The 17,183-nt window shown below is 42.4% G+C and overlaps 1 protein-coding gene across 6 annotated transcripts in view; it reads left to right on the top strand.

Annotated features, from left to right (window-relative positions):
- The first annotated feature begins 8,455 nt into the window (after nt 1-8,455).
- The window catches only part of LOC125298623 (NACHT, LRR and PYD domains-containing protein 12-like), a 64,078-nt gene continuing 55,350 nt past the window's right edge, over nt 8,456-17,183 (top strand). For 2 of the 6 annotated variants that reach the window (XM_048249430.1, XM_048249436.1), the window contains exon 1: nt 8,954-9,031. The gene's annotated coding sequence lies outside the window, so the exon portion shown is untranslated. Of the gene's footprint in view, nt 8,518-8,953; nt 9,032-17,183 lie in introns of those variants that run through there. The other 4 variants (XM_048249434.1, XM_048249435.1, XM_048249431.1 and 1 more) reach the window with 4 other exon arrangements.

Below are 17,183 nucleotides of genomic sequence, written 5' to 3' on the forward strand. Positions count from 1 at the left end.
TGCAGTAAGAGCAGTGTATATTCAGGAATTTCCACTTATATTCAGCACACTATGAGTCTGTGCAGACCTACACACACGCGCGAAATGTCCTTTCTTGTTGCACGTTTTACACACTGCTTTACTCGCTGGGCGTTCAGGCGCTGAATTTATCCGCGCCCGGTGTTTATCCGACCCACAGCGAAAACAGGAGCGTGAGGGTGTAGCAGGAGGAGAGCTGGCAGTGAATTGGCTGGTTGCTGATCCTGATCGCACATACTTGCGCGGCTGCCTGCTTTTCACTTTGCCTTGTACTTGGACTGCATGCACACTTCTTAATTTCTCCAGGCTATATCAGAACCCCATAATGCTACATTACACTGACACCTAGTGGTGTGGTTCCAAGTGCAGACACAACATGATGGTTCTTTTGGGAACCATCCAGCCCTCTGAAGAACCATTTAAGAACCCTTTTTTTTCTCAGTGTATCGACTACTAAACGAAAAGGAAATCGGTGGAATTTGGTGATGTTCCGTGCTACAGTGGTGGCAGAGAGTCAGAAATGATGTAACAGTGGTGAGTACAGAGGCCTTGAAATGAGGCATGGGCTATGTGCTCATGAAATGCGGACTGTTGTCCCCTAATGCCAAAAATCCGGACAAAGGTTCAAAAAGGAGGACACACTCTCAGTCCAGACAGAGGGCTCAAAAACCAGACTGAAATCTGGAAAAAAGTCACCCTAGTGTGTGCATGTGCGTGCACACATATATGTTTGTTCATAAGCAGGAAGAGGCATGTATTTCTGTGTACACAAATATTTAACCTTTGTTTGATTTTGAATCTGTGTGTGACACTGTATGTGAATGTGTAATTTTGTCTCTCCTCTCCTCTTGTGTTCAGATGCCTGTGAGCTCACACTGGACCCAAACACAGCAGGCAGACTTCTCTCTCTCTCTGAGGGGAACAGAAAGGTGACACGGGGGAGTGAGGAGCAGCCATATCCTGACCACCTAGAGAGATTTGACTGGTAGTATCAGGTGCTGTGTAGAGAGGGTCTGTCTGGACGCTGCTACTGGGAGGCTGAGCGGAGTGATGATTGGACTGATATAGCAGTGGTATATAAAAGCATCCAGAGGAAAGGGGAGAGTAATGAATGTAGGTTTGGACGTAATGACAAGTCCTGGAGACTGAGGTGCTCTGATGAAAGTTACACTGCCAGGCACAATAATAAAAAGACCACCATACCTGCCCCCTCCTCCCGCTCCAGCAGAGTAGGAGTGTACCTGGACTGGTCAGCAGGCACTCTGTCCTTCTACAGCGTCTCCTCGGACACACTAACCCACCTGCACACATCCCACTCCACATTCACTGAGCCCCTCTATAGGGCTGGGCGATATGGCTGAAAACTGTATTATACTGTATGTTATTGATTTTTTTAAAATCTATTTCAGATAAGGACCAGAAGGGGAAAAAAAAGTTTATTTTAAACTTAACCTTCCTCTGATTTTAATCACTACAGTTATCAATCAAAGCAAACAGGGAAAAGAAATAGCAACACAATCATGACAAACACTCAAATAAATTAATGTGCACATAAGTCTGAATGAAAAACAGCACTGGTTGAAGCCTGGAAATATTGTAAACAAAGTAGCTTAACTTGCTAGTTTATCATAGTCTACTGGTTACGAGACTGTTCAGTTTCTCCACATGTGTTTAAGTTTCAAATTAATACTTTTTCTCCTTGGGACAGGCCCGGTTGAGTCTTGGAAATACTTTTCCATTTGCATTGGGATTGAGATGATTAGAATTTAGCAGTCAATTTGAACACAACAGTTTTGAACAAATTCGTAATAGCAATTTAGCCAGTCATCTTGCACGATTGTGAATGTTTGGATTATCCTACATGTGCATGCTGAGGAGGGATGCGCCTGTTGAGAGGGAGAGAGAGAGAGTGCACGGGCAAGGACTCATTGAGAGTCTGTGATGAGGTAGGCCTACTTCTATCGCCCCCTCTGGTAGAGTTGCACATACTAGCTACAATGCAAGATATATTTAGCCTATTTATTGATGGACAACGTAAGGCGGGAGGTGTGTGTTGCTTTTAATTATCGAATGTTCTATCGAACATATTTTTTATTGATATCGATTACATGTCTATTGCGATACATATCGCTATCGTTTTATCGCCCAGCCCTACCCCTCTATCCTGGGTTTAGAGTTTGGTCTTTTAACTCATCAGTGTCCCTGTGCCAGATCACATGACCTCCTAACACCTGCAGGAACACCAGCGTCTGCAGAGAGGTCTCACACACTCCAACACTGCTTTGATGGAAAATATTGATAATTAATACACTTGATGTTTAGATAAAACATGTTTTATTAATCACAGAATTATTTAACATGTGATATATTGAATGAAGCATCATTTTATTCCTACAAATTGTTAAAGTACATCTGTTAAATAAAAAAGGGAAACTGTGACAGAATTTCCCCCATCTCTCTCTATCAATTCAATTCAAATGTGCTTTATTGGCTTTTTTTTGCCAAAGCAATCATACATCTCTCAGCTCTCCTCTCTTCTCTCTCTGTCTTTCTGTCTCTCTCTGTACAACCCCAACACAGAAAAAGTTTGTTGTGTAAAATGCAAATAAAAACAGAATGTGATAAATGTGGTAAATCTCCTAAACCCACACCCAAAAGGACAACTTGACTATTATATGGAAAATATACGTTCATTTTGAATTTGATACCAGCAACACGTTTTTTAGGTAGGGACAGGGGCAACAAAATGTCATCTCACTTACCTTACATTCAGTATTGACTTCCCTGGAGAATAAGAACGGTTATACTAGACTGGCTGTAGTTTACTAGGTTCCAAAATTCCAATTGAAGCTTTACCTCAGCAAACTCCCTCGTCTCAAAAAACACTTGAAAAGATTCCACGAGTCCACTTCTTATGTTTAACTGTTTACTTAAAACTCAAAGCAACATTACAAAAATAAAGAAAGTTATCCATAAAATATAAACATTTGGAGAGAGAGAGGGGTCAAAAAACTATTTTGCTCCAATCTCCTTTCAGTTTCCATTTCCCCCCACTCCCCACATATCAAAATATCATACCACACTGGCAGGGGAGGGGGAGTAGCTACAATCTATCAATCTAGTCTTCTCACATCTCCCAAGCTCACACACAAGTTTAAATCTTTTGAAGTTCTAGTCCTAAATTTTTTACCCCCAGATTGGAAAAATAATCAGCCTGTAACTGTGGTCACATTGTACAGACCCCCTGGCCCCTACACAAAATTCTTAGAAGAATTTTCTGATTTCCTTTCCACTTTAACCATCCAAACTGAAAAAATACTTATATTGGGTGATTTCAATATTCATATGGATAATGTGAATGATTGTCTCACAATTGCATTTCAATCCCTAATTGAACATGTTGGGTTCTGTCAAAATGTTAATTCACCCACACACCGAGATAACCATACTATTGATCTAGTCTTGTCATACGGCATAAGCATAGAGCAGTTAACAGTTCTGCCACAACACCCGACCTTAACTGACTACCATCTAATTACTTTTACAATGACATTACAATATGCAGTACCCAATTTAGCTGAATACTACAGCCGCGGCCTATCTGAAAAAACGAATGCAGACTTTCTAGAAAAAATCTCGTTTACGTTTGCCCCCTTCCGGACCCATGTGGTATCAGAAGACCCTTTCCTTAATCCAACCGAGGTCAACTTGTTAACTGATAATGTAATGAACTCATTACGCTCAACCCTTGATTCAGTAGCACCACTAAAAAAGAGAGTAAGGAAACAAGTAAGGCGTGCTCCATGGTACACCACACAGACAAAAACCCTCAAACAAGCAGTGCGCAAACTTGAACAAAAATGGCGTACTACTAAATTGGAAGTCTTCCGCCAAGCATGGAAAGATAGCCTTATCACCTACAAAAAAGCACTCAATGAGGCTAAGTCAACCTACTATTCCTTGCTGATCGAAGAAAACAAAAATAATACAAAATTCCTCTTTACCACAATTTCCCGCCTGATGAAGAGCCACACTGAAGTAACCGAATCTATCCCTATTTGACTAAACAGTAACGACTTCATGATTTTTTTCAATGACAAAATTGAAACAATTAGAGATAAGATTAATAACCAATCGGTCTCACCAGATATTCGTACTCCATTGCTGAACAGTAGCGAAAACATAATTGAATCACAGATGAGACAAACAACTTTGAATTAATTTACACCGATCGACATATTAAACCTCACTTCCACAATTTCCTCATCAAAATCTACAACTAGTCTACTAGATCCTATCCCTACTCATCTTCTGAAATCTGCTCTCCCTTTCTTGGACAGTGCTTTGCTCCAGATCATAAATAACTCACTGCTGTCAGGGCATGTACCACAGTCGTTTAAGTTATCTGTTATTAAGCCATCCCTCAAAAAACCTACCCTTGACCCTAACGGCCTGGCCAACTATAGGCCTATATCTAATCTTCCTTTTCTGTTGAAAATACTAGAAAAAATAGTGTCCAAAGAAATTAGTGCCTTTTTACATATGAATAAAATCGAAGAATTATATCAGTCTGGTTTCAGAGCTCACCACAGTACTGAATCAGCCTTAGTTAAAGTTTTTAATGACCTCCTCATTGCTGCCGATAATGGACATATATCAATTTTAGTCCTCCTGGACCTCAGTGCTGCCTTCAACACCATAGACCATGACATACTACTTCACAGGCTTGAACATTTGATAGGCATTAAAGACTCAGCACTCACTTGGTTTAGATCATACCTTTCTAACCGCAGACAATTTGTACAAGTCCACAATAAACCGCCTATCCAGACTATAGTAAAATATGGGGTGCCTCAAGGCTCAGTACTAGGGCCCCTGTTATTTTCTCTCTATATGCTTCCCCTAGGCTCTGAAATTAGGAAACATGGCATTAAATTCCATTCCTATGCAGACGATACACAACTATACCTCTCCGTAAAACCTGACGAATTAACTCCGTTAGCCAAACTTGACACCTGTATAAGAGATATAAAGACATGGATGACAAAAAATGTCCTGCTTTTGAACTCCGAACAGAAGTCATGGTTGTAGGTCCTAAAAAGATGAGGGACATCCTATCCTCATCACAGGCTACATTTACTGATCTTCGACTATCCTTATCCACAAGTGTTACAAATTTAGAAGTTACAATTGACCAAGACCTATCACTAAGTAATCACATAAAACAGATTACCAAAACTTAATTCTATCACTTAAGGAACATTTCAAAGATAAGGAAGTCCTTATCCTTACCAGACGCTGAAAAATTAATCCGTGCTTTTGTAACCTCAAGGATTGATTATTGCAACGCTTTGTATGCTGGCTGCAATAACACCTGTCTAAAGAGCTTACAGCTTATACAAAATGCAGCTGCTCGCACACTCACTAGAACTAAAAAATATGAACATATTTCCCCTATCCTGGCATCTCTACATTGGCTGCCTGTTAAAAGTCGCATTGACTTCAAAGTATTACTTTCAACATACAAAGCCATTAATGGCCAGGCACCAGAATATATTAAAGATCTCCTAGTCTCATATAACCCACCCAGACTGTTACGATCACAGAATACTGGCCTTCTTGTAATTCCAAGAATCTCAAAAACGACAGTAGGTGGCAGAGCTTTTAGCTACGGCGCACCCCTCCTCTGGAATAATCTACCCTCCTCAATTCGATTAGCAGACACCCTCCCTATTTTTAAGTCTAGACTTAAAACATACCTCTACTGCCTCCCATAGTTAGGTATGGTGCGGTGTGGAACTTCACCCATCTCGGGGATTTTGGAATGGACCACCCTGCTGAGTCCTCGTGTGACTGGCACCCCAGTCGCGCGTGAGATGGTGGTCACTGACCATACCTGCGCTGGTGTTGACTACCCCTAACCATGCCTTAGTTATGCTGCTATAGCATAGTGCTGTCATGGACTTCTCATGTGCCATGCCGTACAACCCTCTCCCCTCTCCTCTCTCTCCTACCCTCTTTCTCTCAACTCTCCCTCTCTTGCCTATTCTCACTATGATTTACTGTAACAATATATAACACTACTGATCACTTCTTGACATTAACCACATTGATTTCAAGTAATACTAACCCATTCTACATTTCTCTTTCTTCTCCCTTACTGTACCTCACTTGTGAGGTATATCATCACCAGTCATCAACCATCCGTGTGCCTGGCCCTCCTCTTACCCATCCCACCTGAAGTCCCATCCTTGACTGCTGTATTACTGTCCCCCTACCTGGATTCCTGGCCCGTACAGCCCCATCACCTGCCTATGACAACTCTGCCCGGATTCTGGCCTGTCTGCTGACCCACCACTGGCCCCATCACAACTTTCTTTCCTGGACAATTCCGACGCCAGACTATTGCACTTTCTCTCACTAAATCATGATTATGCTTTATCATACCGGACACGTAATCATCCCACCTTCTGTAACCTTCACCTCAGGTGCTTTAAACACCATGTCCTTCTCTCCACACCTGACTGTCATGTGCATTTGTCATTGTTTACAGACCTTACTATCCGTATTGACCCTAGGCAGATGGGTCAGGCCCTTGAGTCGTGGATCTGCTCGAGGTTTCTTCCAATATATATCTCCAATTCTAGGGAGTTTTTCCTCGCCCCTGTTACCCCTGGGCCTTCCTTCCTTTCTTCTTTCTTTCTTCATTTTCTTTTCTCCCTCTTTTCTTTTTCTCTGATTGCCTACATTCTGTAAAGCGCCATGATACATGTGTAATGTTTTGGCGCTATATAAGCACAATAAATTGAATTGAAATTGAAAATAAAGCGCCCCAATAGTGGGCATCAGAATCATATTAAAAGTCCTGCTTACAGAGCAATTCAATGCATTTTAACATTTTTAAATCATGAAATTATAAATCATATTTATCCTTTTAAAGAACTTGTACCTTTTTAAATGTAAAAATATATATATATTTAACTTAAATAGACTACTTTTAGGCTCCTACACTGGCTATACAGTAGTTCAGCTTTTAATACTATCATCCCCACTGCACTCATGATCAAACTACACAACCTGAGTCTTTCCTCTGCACTGTGCAACTGGATACTGAACTTCCTCACTGGCAGGCTGCAGCATGTCCACCTGGGAAACTTCTCCAGCACCCTCATCATGAACACTGGCACTCCGCAAGGCTGTGTGCTCTGCCATATGCTGTACACCCTCTTTATGCATGACTGTGTTGCTGCCCAGCCCAACATCATCATAATGTCTGCAGATCACACCACAGTCATTAGTATCACCAGGGGCAATGATGAGTCAGGATACAAGAGGGAGGTGGTGGACCTGGCCACATTGTGTGAAGCCAACAGCCTCACACTAAACATCAGCAAGAGTAAGGAGGAGGGGGGAGCAACAACGTCATTAGCGACTCAGAAGTGGAGAGAGTGGACAGCTATACAAGGTCCTTGGTGTCCACATATGTCAAGACCTCAAGTGGACCAGGAACATTTCACAGCTGACAAAAGAGTGCCTACCAAAACGATGAGGCGATTAAGAAAGTTTGGCGTGCCATCCCAGTTCCTCACCAACTTCTACAGATGCACTGTGGAGAGTGTGCTGACCTGCTCCATAGATGTGTGGTTTGGTAACAGTACAGTGCAGGACAGGAGGGGACTACAGAGGGTGCTGAGGCAGGTCACAGAGGTGGATCTGCCATCATTTCAGGACATGAGGGTCCTTAAAATGGGCCAACAGTGTCATACATGAGCCCACCCATCCCATCTACAAATTCTTCAGTCTGTGCAAACTGCAGTGGATCCAAAGTTACTGGATTGATGTTGTGGAAGTGTGTCTTGATTAGGCCCTCAAAGTACTTCATCAGGACCAATGTAAGGGCCACCAGCCTGTAGTTGCTTTCCACAGGTGCAGCTGATTTCTTTAGTACAGGTATTGTGGTGGTGGGTGGGTTGTAAGAAAGGATGGGACTGTTGACAGTGTGAGGGAGAGAGTGAAGATGTCTGTCTGTCAGGATGTTGTCTGGGCCTGCTGCCTTGTGTATGTACACTCTGCTCAGTGACCTATACACTTGAATTGTTTAATGACGTCCAAGAGGTAAGATGATGGAGGATTGTATGTGTGTGTGTGTGTGTGTGAGGGGCTGTCTGTGTTGCATTGTGTATGTAGTTAAAGTTATCAGCTGACCTCCTAGGGCCTGAGATGATGAGACATTTGTCTAATCAGCATTCAAAGTACAGAACACTAGATAAGACATGTGTTGAACTTTGCATCATAATAAACATCTCAGTTCAGGCAATTCAGAGCTGTTTTATCTTATCTAGTTTCTCCTAGCAGGGAGAGACACCTGTGTTGTGTCACGGAACGAAATAAGTCACATACATAAGATCACTTGATGACAATGGAAAGGTGGAAAAATATTTACTGCTTTTTTTGCAAGAGCAGAATAAAATTGACCATGATATCACTGCTGACTACTTGGTGAGTTAACAGAAGATATATGTCTGTTATATTTTAGATCTTAGATTTGTATCAGTTATTTTAGTTTTTTTTATTCATGTAAAGTCTCATTTATTTCCCTATGTGCATTAAAAACACGACATAAACAAAACTGCAAACAAATGGCAACAATGTGTCTGTTAGAAGTAGAAGTACGGCATAGCAAGGATCACTGTTAATATGTAACCTGATGTCAGAAATATTGGTGTTATGAAATCCATCCATATACTGTATCTTATGGGGGTTGAGAGAGAGGCGGGGTGACGAGATTCTGCAGGTATGCTGAGTTATAAAACAAGACTGAGGGGGTGACCTTGGGCCTCTGCAGTGGACTTTCCTGCATGGCAGCTTGATCATTAACATCGTTAAGACGTCCTGCTTGTGGAGTTTCACAGAGTCTCAGACCATTTTAGAAAGAGCCACTTGTGAGCCTCAGCCTCCAGCCCTCTGAAACAGGTCAGAGTTTGGAAAGGGGAAATGACAAAGCACTGAACCTGTAAGTCGACAGACGCTTAGAAGCACTGACAAGTGATGTAGAAAATATAAAATGTATTAGTGCAAAATACTGAAAAAAAACAGCTCTTGTTGATACATTTTTCCAATGAAGTAAAGCAGGATCAGCTGGATAATCAAACTAATAAGTATATAATGGAAATATGAACAAACTCTCTGTCATAGCTGCTAGCCTTTTTTAATATTTGAAGTATAATTGTTAAGAAGGCAGATGCTGCCAATGCTGATGACGTGTTGTTGTGAAAGTCTCACTGAAGGTGCTTAACTGACTGCAAGAAATCGACTGTGCAGTGGTGATTTGGAAATACAGTGGGCATCAGTTTCAAATGACCACTTCAGTCGCGCATTACGAGGCAAATGTGTTATGTTCCAAGTAGCCTAGTGCGTAATTCTGCTTCATAAAGTTGAACAAATACATTTGCTTATTTCACAGAAAAATATAAATAGCCAGTTAGGGTCTACAGTGCAGAGTTGGTAAGTAGCTGAGTAGCCTCAGGTACGAACGTAGACATAAGGATACAAGGAAGTTACAAGGACGTTTATTGTCACATGCATATAGTTACTGGAAGTAAGAAATGCAGTGAAATTATGTCTGGTGTCAGCCTATTTGTGCATTAATGGGGGTAAAAAGTGCAGTAGAAAGGGTTTAGTAGATTTAAGTGGCAAGGGCTGCATAAAAAAGGTGGGGGAGGGATTGGGATTGGGTGGGGGCACCAACAAGGAGCACCAAAGAGCAACAGGGGCAAGGAAAAACTCCTTGGGCAGATCCACGGCTCAAGGGGCTAACCAACTGCCAGGGGTCTTGGTGTGTGTGTTGGGGGATGACAGGGGATATGGGATAGTGTGCTGTGTATGTGGGGAGAGGGCAGTGTGCAATATGTGTGTTGGAGAAGCTTCCTCATGAGACAATGTGCTGTGTATTGGGGGGCAGTGTGCTGTAAGTATGTTGGGGATGTGTGTTGGAGAAGCTTCCTGATGAAATAATGTGCTGTGTATGTAGGGGCAGGGACTTACTATTGCAAGCAGAGTACTGTATGTAATGTATGTGAGTGATGACAGTGAAGATGTGTGTGGGGCGGGAGAGTGGAGCAGTGACTGTGTGTGTGTGTGTGTGTGTGGGTAGGTGGGGGCAGTGTGCTGTAAGTATGTAGAGGGATGTGTGTTGGAGAACATCCTGAAGACAATGTGCTGTGTATGGGGGGCAGTGTGCAGCAAGTATGTAGAGGAGGCTTACTGTAGCAACCAGTGTGCTGTATGTATGTGAAGTGATGACAGTGATGATGTAAGTGTGTGTGTTGGGGATGGGGGTGGGGTGGGGGGTTGGGCAGAAAGGCTAGGCAATCAAGGACATGGGTAGATGGAGGAGAAATCAAAAATAATAAATAAAAAGTTCTATGGAGATGTGCAAAAGTTGGAGAAAGTCAGATGTGTGTGTGTGTGTGTGTGTGTGTGTGTGTTTTGACGTGTGATGAAATAAGAAAATAAATAAAGGTCTGTAGCATAGGGAGAGGTATGTAAAAAGTGCTAAAAGTCTTGTAGGTGTGTGTGTGTGTGTGTGTGTGTGTGGGGTCATGAGTGCTGAGGAGTGAATGAGTGCAAAGTCAGTATAGTGTGAGTTCAGAGTTGGGAAATGTTTGAGAGTGCTGAGGAGTGAATGTGTGCAAAGTCAGTATAGTGTGAGTTCAGAGTTCGGATGGCCTGGGGATAAAAAAACTTCTCCTGAGTCTCTCAGTTCTGGCTTTGTGACTACATAAGGCGTCTTCTTGATTTCAGCGGTAGGAATAATCCATTATTAGGATGAGAAAGAGTCCTTCAGAATCTTTTTGGGCTCTTAGGAGTACTCTTCTGGAATAGATATCTTGTAGAGCAGGAGTTGAGTTCTTATAATGCGTTCAGCTGGCGCACTACTCTCTGCAGAGTACTACAATCTCTAACTGTGGAGTTCCCATACCAGGTGATGATGCTACAAGTTAGAACACTCTCAACCCGCTGAAGTGTAGAAGGCCTTCATGATGGATGTGGAAACTTTGAATTTCCTTAGCTGCTGAAAGGAAGGAAGTAGAGTCGTTGTCTGGACTTCTTCAGAACATATTGAGTGTTAACAGTCCATGTTAAGTCTTCAGTAATGTGGACACCAAGGTATTTAAAACTTGTGACTCTCTCTACAGGTTGCCCGCTGATCATTAGTGGGGTGTAACTGTAGTTCTGCTGCTGCCTTCTGTAATCCACTACCATTTCCTTGGTTTTATTGATATTCAGTGTTAAGCTGTTAGATTGACACCACTGTGCCACCTCATCAACCTGATCCAAGTAGAGCTGTTCATTGTTGTTACTAATCAGGCCCAAGATCACTGTGTCATCTGCCAACTTGATGATGGAGGTATGACTACTGTTGGCTTTGCAGTCATGTGTGTAGATGTTGTACAGCAGTGGCCGAACATGCAAGCCCCAATGAATCGTGCTCTCCCCACAATCACGCCGTTAAACTTAAATAGGTTAACATCACTCTAAGTTCGCCTTCAAGCAAGGAAAACGACGATTTGAAGACATCTGTTTCGTTGGAAGGGCAATGGGTAGCAGCAGGGTAACACAGAGACAGGCCCGATGGCAGGGCTGTTATGCACGGATCTCGGATTGCCTCTCAGACATAGCTACATGGATGAAGGCACACCACCTCCAGCTGAACCTCTCAAAGACTGAACTGCTGGTCCTCCCAGCTAAACCTACCATACACCACGACATCAACATCAAATTTGACTCCCTATCTGTTTCACCTACCAGGACTGCAAGAAATCTAGGAGTTGTTCTCGACAACCAACTAAACTTCTCAGATCATGTTGCCTCAGTAAGCCCGGTCATGCCGTTTCACACTCTACAACATCACGGAAAATCAGGACTTTGACTCAAGATGCTACCCAACTTCTGGTTCAGGCAATAGTCACCTCACGACTCGACTACTGCAACGCCCTCTGACAGGTCTCCCAGCCTGCGCAGTGAAACCACTTCAGATGATCCAGAACGCGGCGGCGCCTGGTCTACAACCAACCCAAAGGGCACATGTTACCCGCTGCTCATCCAGCTACACTGGCTACCTATGGCGACCCGCATCAAATTCAAGGCTCTAACGGCTTGCCTACAAAGTAGTCTCGGTTCTGCTCCCACCTACTTGAATGCCCTCATACAGACATCACGCTACCTCCAGACCGCTGCGCTCCTCAGACCTAACGGCGTCTAGCTCTACCACCCGATGCGCTCAGGCCCATCAAACTTTTCTCATCTGTTGTTCCTCGTTGGTGGAACACACTACCAGTTCCTACAAGGGCAGGGACATCCCTCTCCATTTTCAAAAAACTCCTGAAGACCCAGCTCTTTAGAGAACATCTCCTCTCATAGCAACACTTAAAACAAGTTGTGCTGATCCTAGCACTCACCAGCCGTCTTAAACTGACAAGTAACTATTAAAAACAGCACTCACTGATGCACTTATTCTTACTGTACTCTAATGTTTTTTTAAATTGTCCTAATATTGTTGAGAACTGCTCTAAAACTTAAACTGTTTACCATGTTGTAAGTCGCTTTGGCTAAAATGCGTCAGCCAAATGTAATGTAATGTAATGAGAGTATTAAAATATGGGATATTCTACGGGTAAACATTAAAACGGCAAGACAGCGGGGGGAAGTTAAAATACGTGAGAAACACGGAAAAAGTTGGCATGCATTGTTTGGTCCCGTGCACAGGGATTATTTGTCATATTATTAATCACATATGATTATTTGTGCTCCACGGGAAAGATTGATTTAAGAACGTTATCACAGTGTGTGGCTGTGGCAAAGCAGCCTTGGTGAGGAAGACAGCGACAATTGGCAGGGGAGGTCATGTCTTTTTTAACAATTCTGTCGGAGGGTCATTGAACAATTTCTAGCAGGCAAGGGAGGGTCATGCAACTTTTGACTGAAGCACTCAAAATTCCTCCGGTGGCCCCTTCAATAAATAACGAACAGTCCCTAGATTGCTGCTGGGCTATATGTCTTGGTTCATGTCTGTTAACAACTCATTGCCGTCAAACGCGTAGCCTATCTCACGGTTGATTCCATTACAAACAAACATGCAATGTGAACGTCTGGGATTGGGAAGAGCACTAAATGCTCTACTGAATAAGCACAAAGTCAAACCTTTAAATGAAAAACACTCTTTAATAATCAAAAAAATAAACCGCTAATGAAGTAAACTTGTGACCATCAAAAATCGTTTATAAGCCTGTAACTCCGTGATAACAGGACGTAACAGGAAGGCATTTGGCTGAGCAACGGAGGTTAATATGCTATATATTTTGTCCAAATGATGTCTGTCTATCATCGTTGCACTCGGAGAAAAACCAAAAAGTTTAATTTGTCCTGCGTTTCTTCTACGGCTGCAAACGGGATTCACTCACAGTTAACCAAATATTTCTTTATTAGGGCAGGGCAGGCATATTTCTGGCTATTAAATTATTTCTAAACCAGTCTGCTAAAGTCTGTAGTGAAGTCTGTGTAGGGGTTTCCAGGCTCCATTTCTTTTTACGAAAAACTCTGCTCACTTGAGCCATCTACCAGTTGTTGCAGCGTCTCACTGGAAAAATACAAATTAAAGTCGCGTGATACCGTGTGATCCCACGCGCGGACCGCGAGTGAAGCTGGCCAAGTCGAAGCACTGCCCAGTGTAGGCTTGTGTTCTGACAGGAATGTCAGATGGTGCAGCTGTGAGCTCTTTTATATACAGCTGCAGTATCTCTACTGTGAGAAAGTGTGTGTGTGTGTGTGTGTGGGGGTGTTCTCTGCATTTTATGTTTATGTTTATTCCGATAACAAATGGAGTAATGGCTCAACCATTAAGACTGTGTAAGAGTACCCTTGATCTTGGAATTAAAATAGCCTCACATCATCACATGCCCTTCACCATACCTAGAGATTGGCATGGTTTTATTTCAGTTAGCCTATTAGCTGGTTTGATTTGCATTGATCTCCATGAGCATATAAAACCATGCCAGGGTATGTGATGATGTGAGGCTATTTTAATTCCAAAGACCAAGGGGACTTTATCAGGATGCATAGTATCCTGGATCCATGAAATAATTGGCCTTCAAAAATAAAAATCTGCCTGCCTATATGGGAATGTAACATAGGGGTGCCAATACTTATGACCCCTGTATTTTAAGGAAGAACATTTATTTATTTATGATACATTATTCATTCACAAAGAAAATTTGTGTCTTTAAAGGTTGGATATTTCCTCATTTTTTACTTAAGGCATTAAGATCAATTTCCAAAAGATGATTTTATATTCCTTTTATATTCCTCTTTTTAGTCAACTTTAGCGGAGGTGCCAATAATTCTGGAGGGTACTGTATATGGTTTAATTGCTATGTGTATATTTAAGTCCCACAAGCTGCCTGTTGCTGTTTACATGGTCATGGTCACATGATGGAGTGTTTGTCACATCCAGTGGGTTAATTTAATAGTCCGATGGATATTGCTGCTTGTGAAAACGATTGTTGCAGTGTATTTTTTTTATATTATTTCACGCAGTGCAGTGTTACATGCTCTGTATCTTAAAAGAAACATTGCCCTGATGTACACACAGCGTTGTTTAAGTTTTTCTTACTCAGAGAAGCTACGCAAGCAGTTTAGTTTTTTTTTTTTTCGTTCCGTTACCTTTAACGCCCATTTTGAGTCGCCGGGCCCTCCGCCGGACTGGGACGCTCTGGGAAGTCCCACTGTACAAATTAAGCACTGCTGGTATCAGAGGCGATTCTAGAGTCTGTGGGGGCCCCAAGCAAAAATTCAAAGGGGGCCCTACCGACAAGTGTATCACCATTATGTTATATCACCATTAGGTTATTATGTTAAATAATAAAAATACAAAAAGCGTATTATAAAAATGTGTATATTTTGACATGTATCTCACCACTGCAAGCTGGCAGCTCGACTTGCCTTACATGTGTGTGTAGAGCAGACTGTCCTGAATCTGGCAATATCATTGCCATGGTGGAGGGATTTTCTGGGGCTGAGCAATTTACAGACATATGTGGTGTGCGCCTTACAGAAATAAATGGCATTTTCTTTATTTAGTGATGAAAAATTACCTTTCTGCGCTCCATATCTGTGACACGAACTGATCTGACCTGACTTGACCCGAGTTTGCGTGTAGCCTGTGTGTGCCTATGGTGTATGCACTCATAATGATTCTCTACAACAACTTTTTGCTGCATTGCCATGAACAAAGTAGAGGCAAAAAAGGGGGTTCAAAAAAGGGGGAAGGATGTACTTGGTATCAAATGATAGCTCTGTGTCTCCTCTTTAATCTGATATGCTTGCCATATCTATGCGATCACGGGTTCGCGAGTAATTCAAACGAGAGTAGCCTAATAGGGGCGCAGGTGAACGCAGAGAAGTATAGACTGTAAATACGATGCAATTTGATTTAATTTCATGATTTTTTTTTCATAGTTCATCGTACATCCATCGTTCAAGTGCGTAGTCTCGTTGGAAAGCCCCACGTCTGCTCTGTCACACATTAAAGGTTTCATCTCGCTGTTCCGGAGCAATGTAACAAATAAGAAAGGGTGTGTTTTTTGATGCACTTTGCGTCAATCGGGATCTAAAAAAATAACTTATGCTTGGTCCTTACTTCATCGCGATTAACATGTTATGATTGACAGCCCTAATACAAACATAACGTTAACCATCTCCTTGCTTAACTAGTTGTAACTGTCGCTAGCTAGCTGAAGTTTACTGTCGTATAGATGTAGCAAACCATGTTTAATCTTTCTGCCAATTAACATTAGCCTACTATAACTTCATTGAGGCTAAATGGCAAACTCCGATGTTGATCAGTCATCACTGCACCCTCGATTGACGTTTACCACAGTAGCCTAAATATGTGCAGATTCTTTGAACTCTTTTGAACACAGATCAGCTGTTTATAAGCCCATAGCATAGGCCCTATATGTACAGATGTACTGTACTGTTTGTACAACAGGACAGGAGCACGCAAAATACGATTAAAAATCATTCAATCTCTATGGACAAAATTCTCGCTTGACCCACCGCCAAACGCGCTGAGACCAGGTCGGGGACCCCATAGCGGCTCGGGGCTCCAAGCAGTTGCCTGTTGACAAGGTGCACCTCTGGCTGGTATGCTAGCGAGGTGAAATGTGTGTGTAAGGTGAAATCACATCACATTAAACTTGAGATACTGCACCGTCAGACATTCACAGAAGCCCTCCATGGCAAATTTAGAGGCAGCGTACACATGTCCTGATGAACACCACACGTGGGGTGGTGACACATACGCATTAAATGCGTGCATACAGTATAGAGATGTATGTACATATTCAGTGTACTGTCAGAGAGGGCAAAGAGTAAAGCAGACAATGTTTAAGAAGCTGTAATACACACATGATGAGGCATTCATAGAATAGTAAAATAGTGGGTGATTTTATTATTATAAGTTAAATAATTAATTGCCTAACACAAACGCCCACACATCTTGGCCCATTACAGTGTTGCCCACAATGATTTGGCCACACACACACTAGAAGAATACGCCTGGATTCAGGGGGAAAATAGGGCGGAGGGAATGTCTCTGATTTCGAACAAAGCTTTTTTCAATAGCTAATCGCGGAGAGGTGGCAGACCTTATGAGTATCCACATGTAGGCCTACTGGGGGTTTCATGAAAATACCGCCGACAGCGAACTAACAACCAAAATGATGGCGTTTAGTTTGCCTTTGTAGCCGTCTCTGGTTGGTCTTTGCTTAGGCAAATGAGACATAACTTCTGCAGAGGTTTAAAGCAACTGATGTTACAAACATCAATTTCTTCAAAAATCAACTGTAAACATGTTTCAATTATGTTTGTATCGGCAGCCATTTTGCACTGGTTTCAGTAGGAACTTTTGCCCATGGCATGAACACAAAGGAAGTGAGATCAGTGGGCATCTCTGAAAGTAGCTGTTTTCCGGTGGTGAAGATTTTGGCCCAGAAGTTCGTTCAGCATGGAGCAAACTTCTGGGTACTCAGATTAGTGCAACCCTAACACAAATGCACACACATCTTGGCCCATTACACTGTTGACCACAATGATTTGGCCACACA

The sequence above is a fragment of the Alosa alosa genome, chromosome 7 (assembly GCF_017589495.1).
Source record: "Alosa alosa isolate M-15738 ecotype Scorff River chromosome 7, AALO_Geno_1.1, whole genome shotgun sequence".
NCBI classification, from domain to species: domain Eukaryota; kingdom Metazoa; phylum Chordata; class Actinopteri; order Clupeiformes; family Clupeidae; genus Alosa; species Alosa alosa.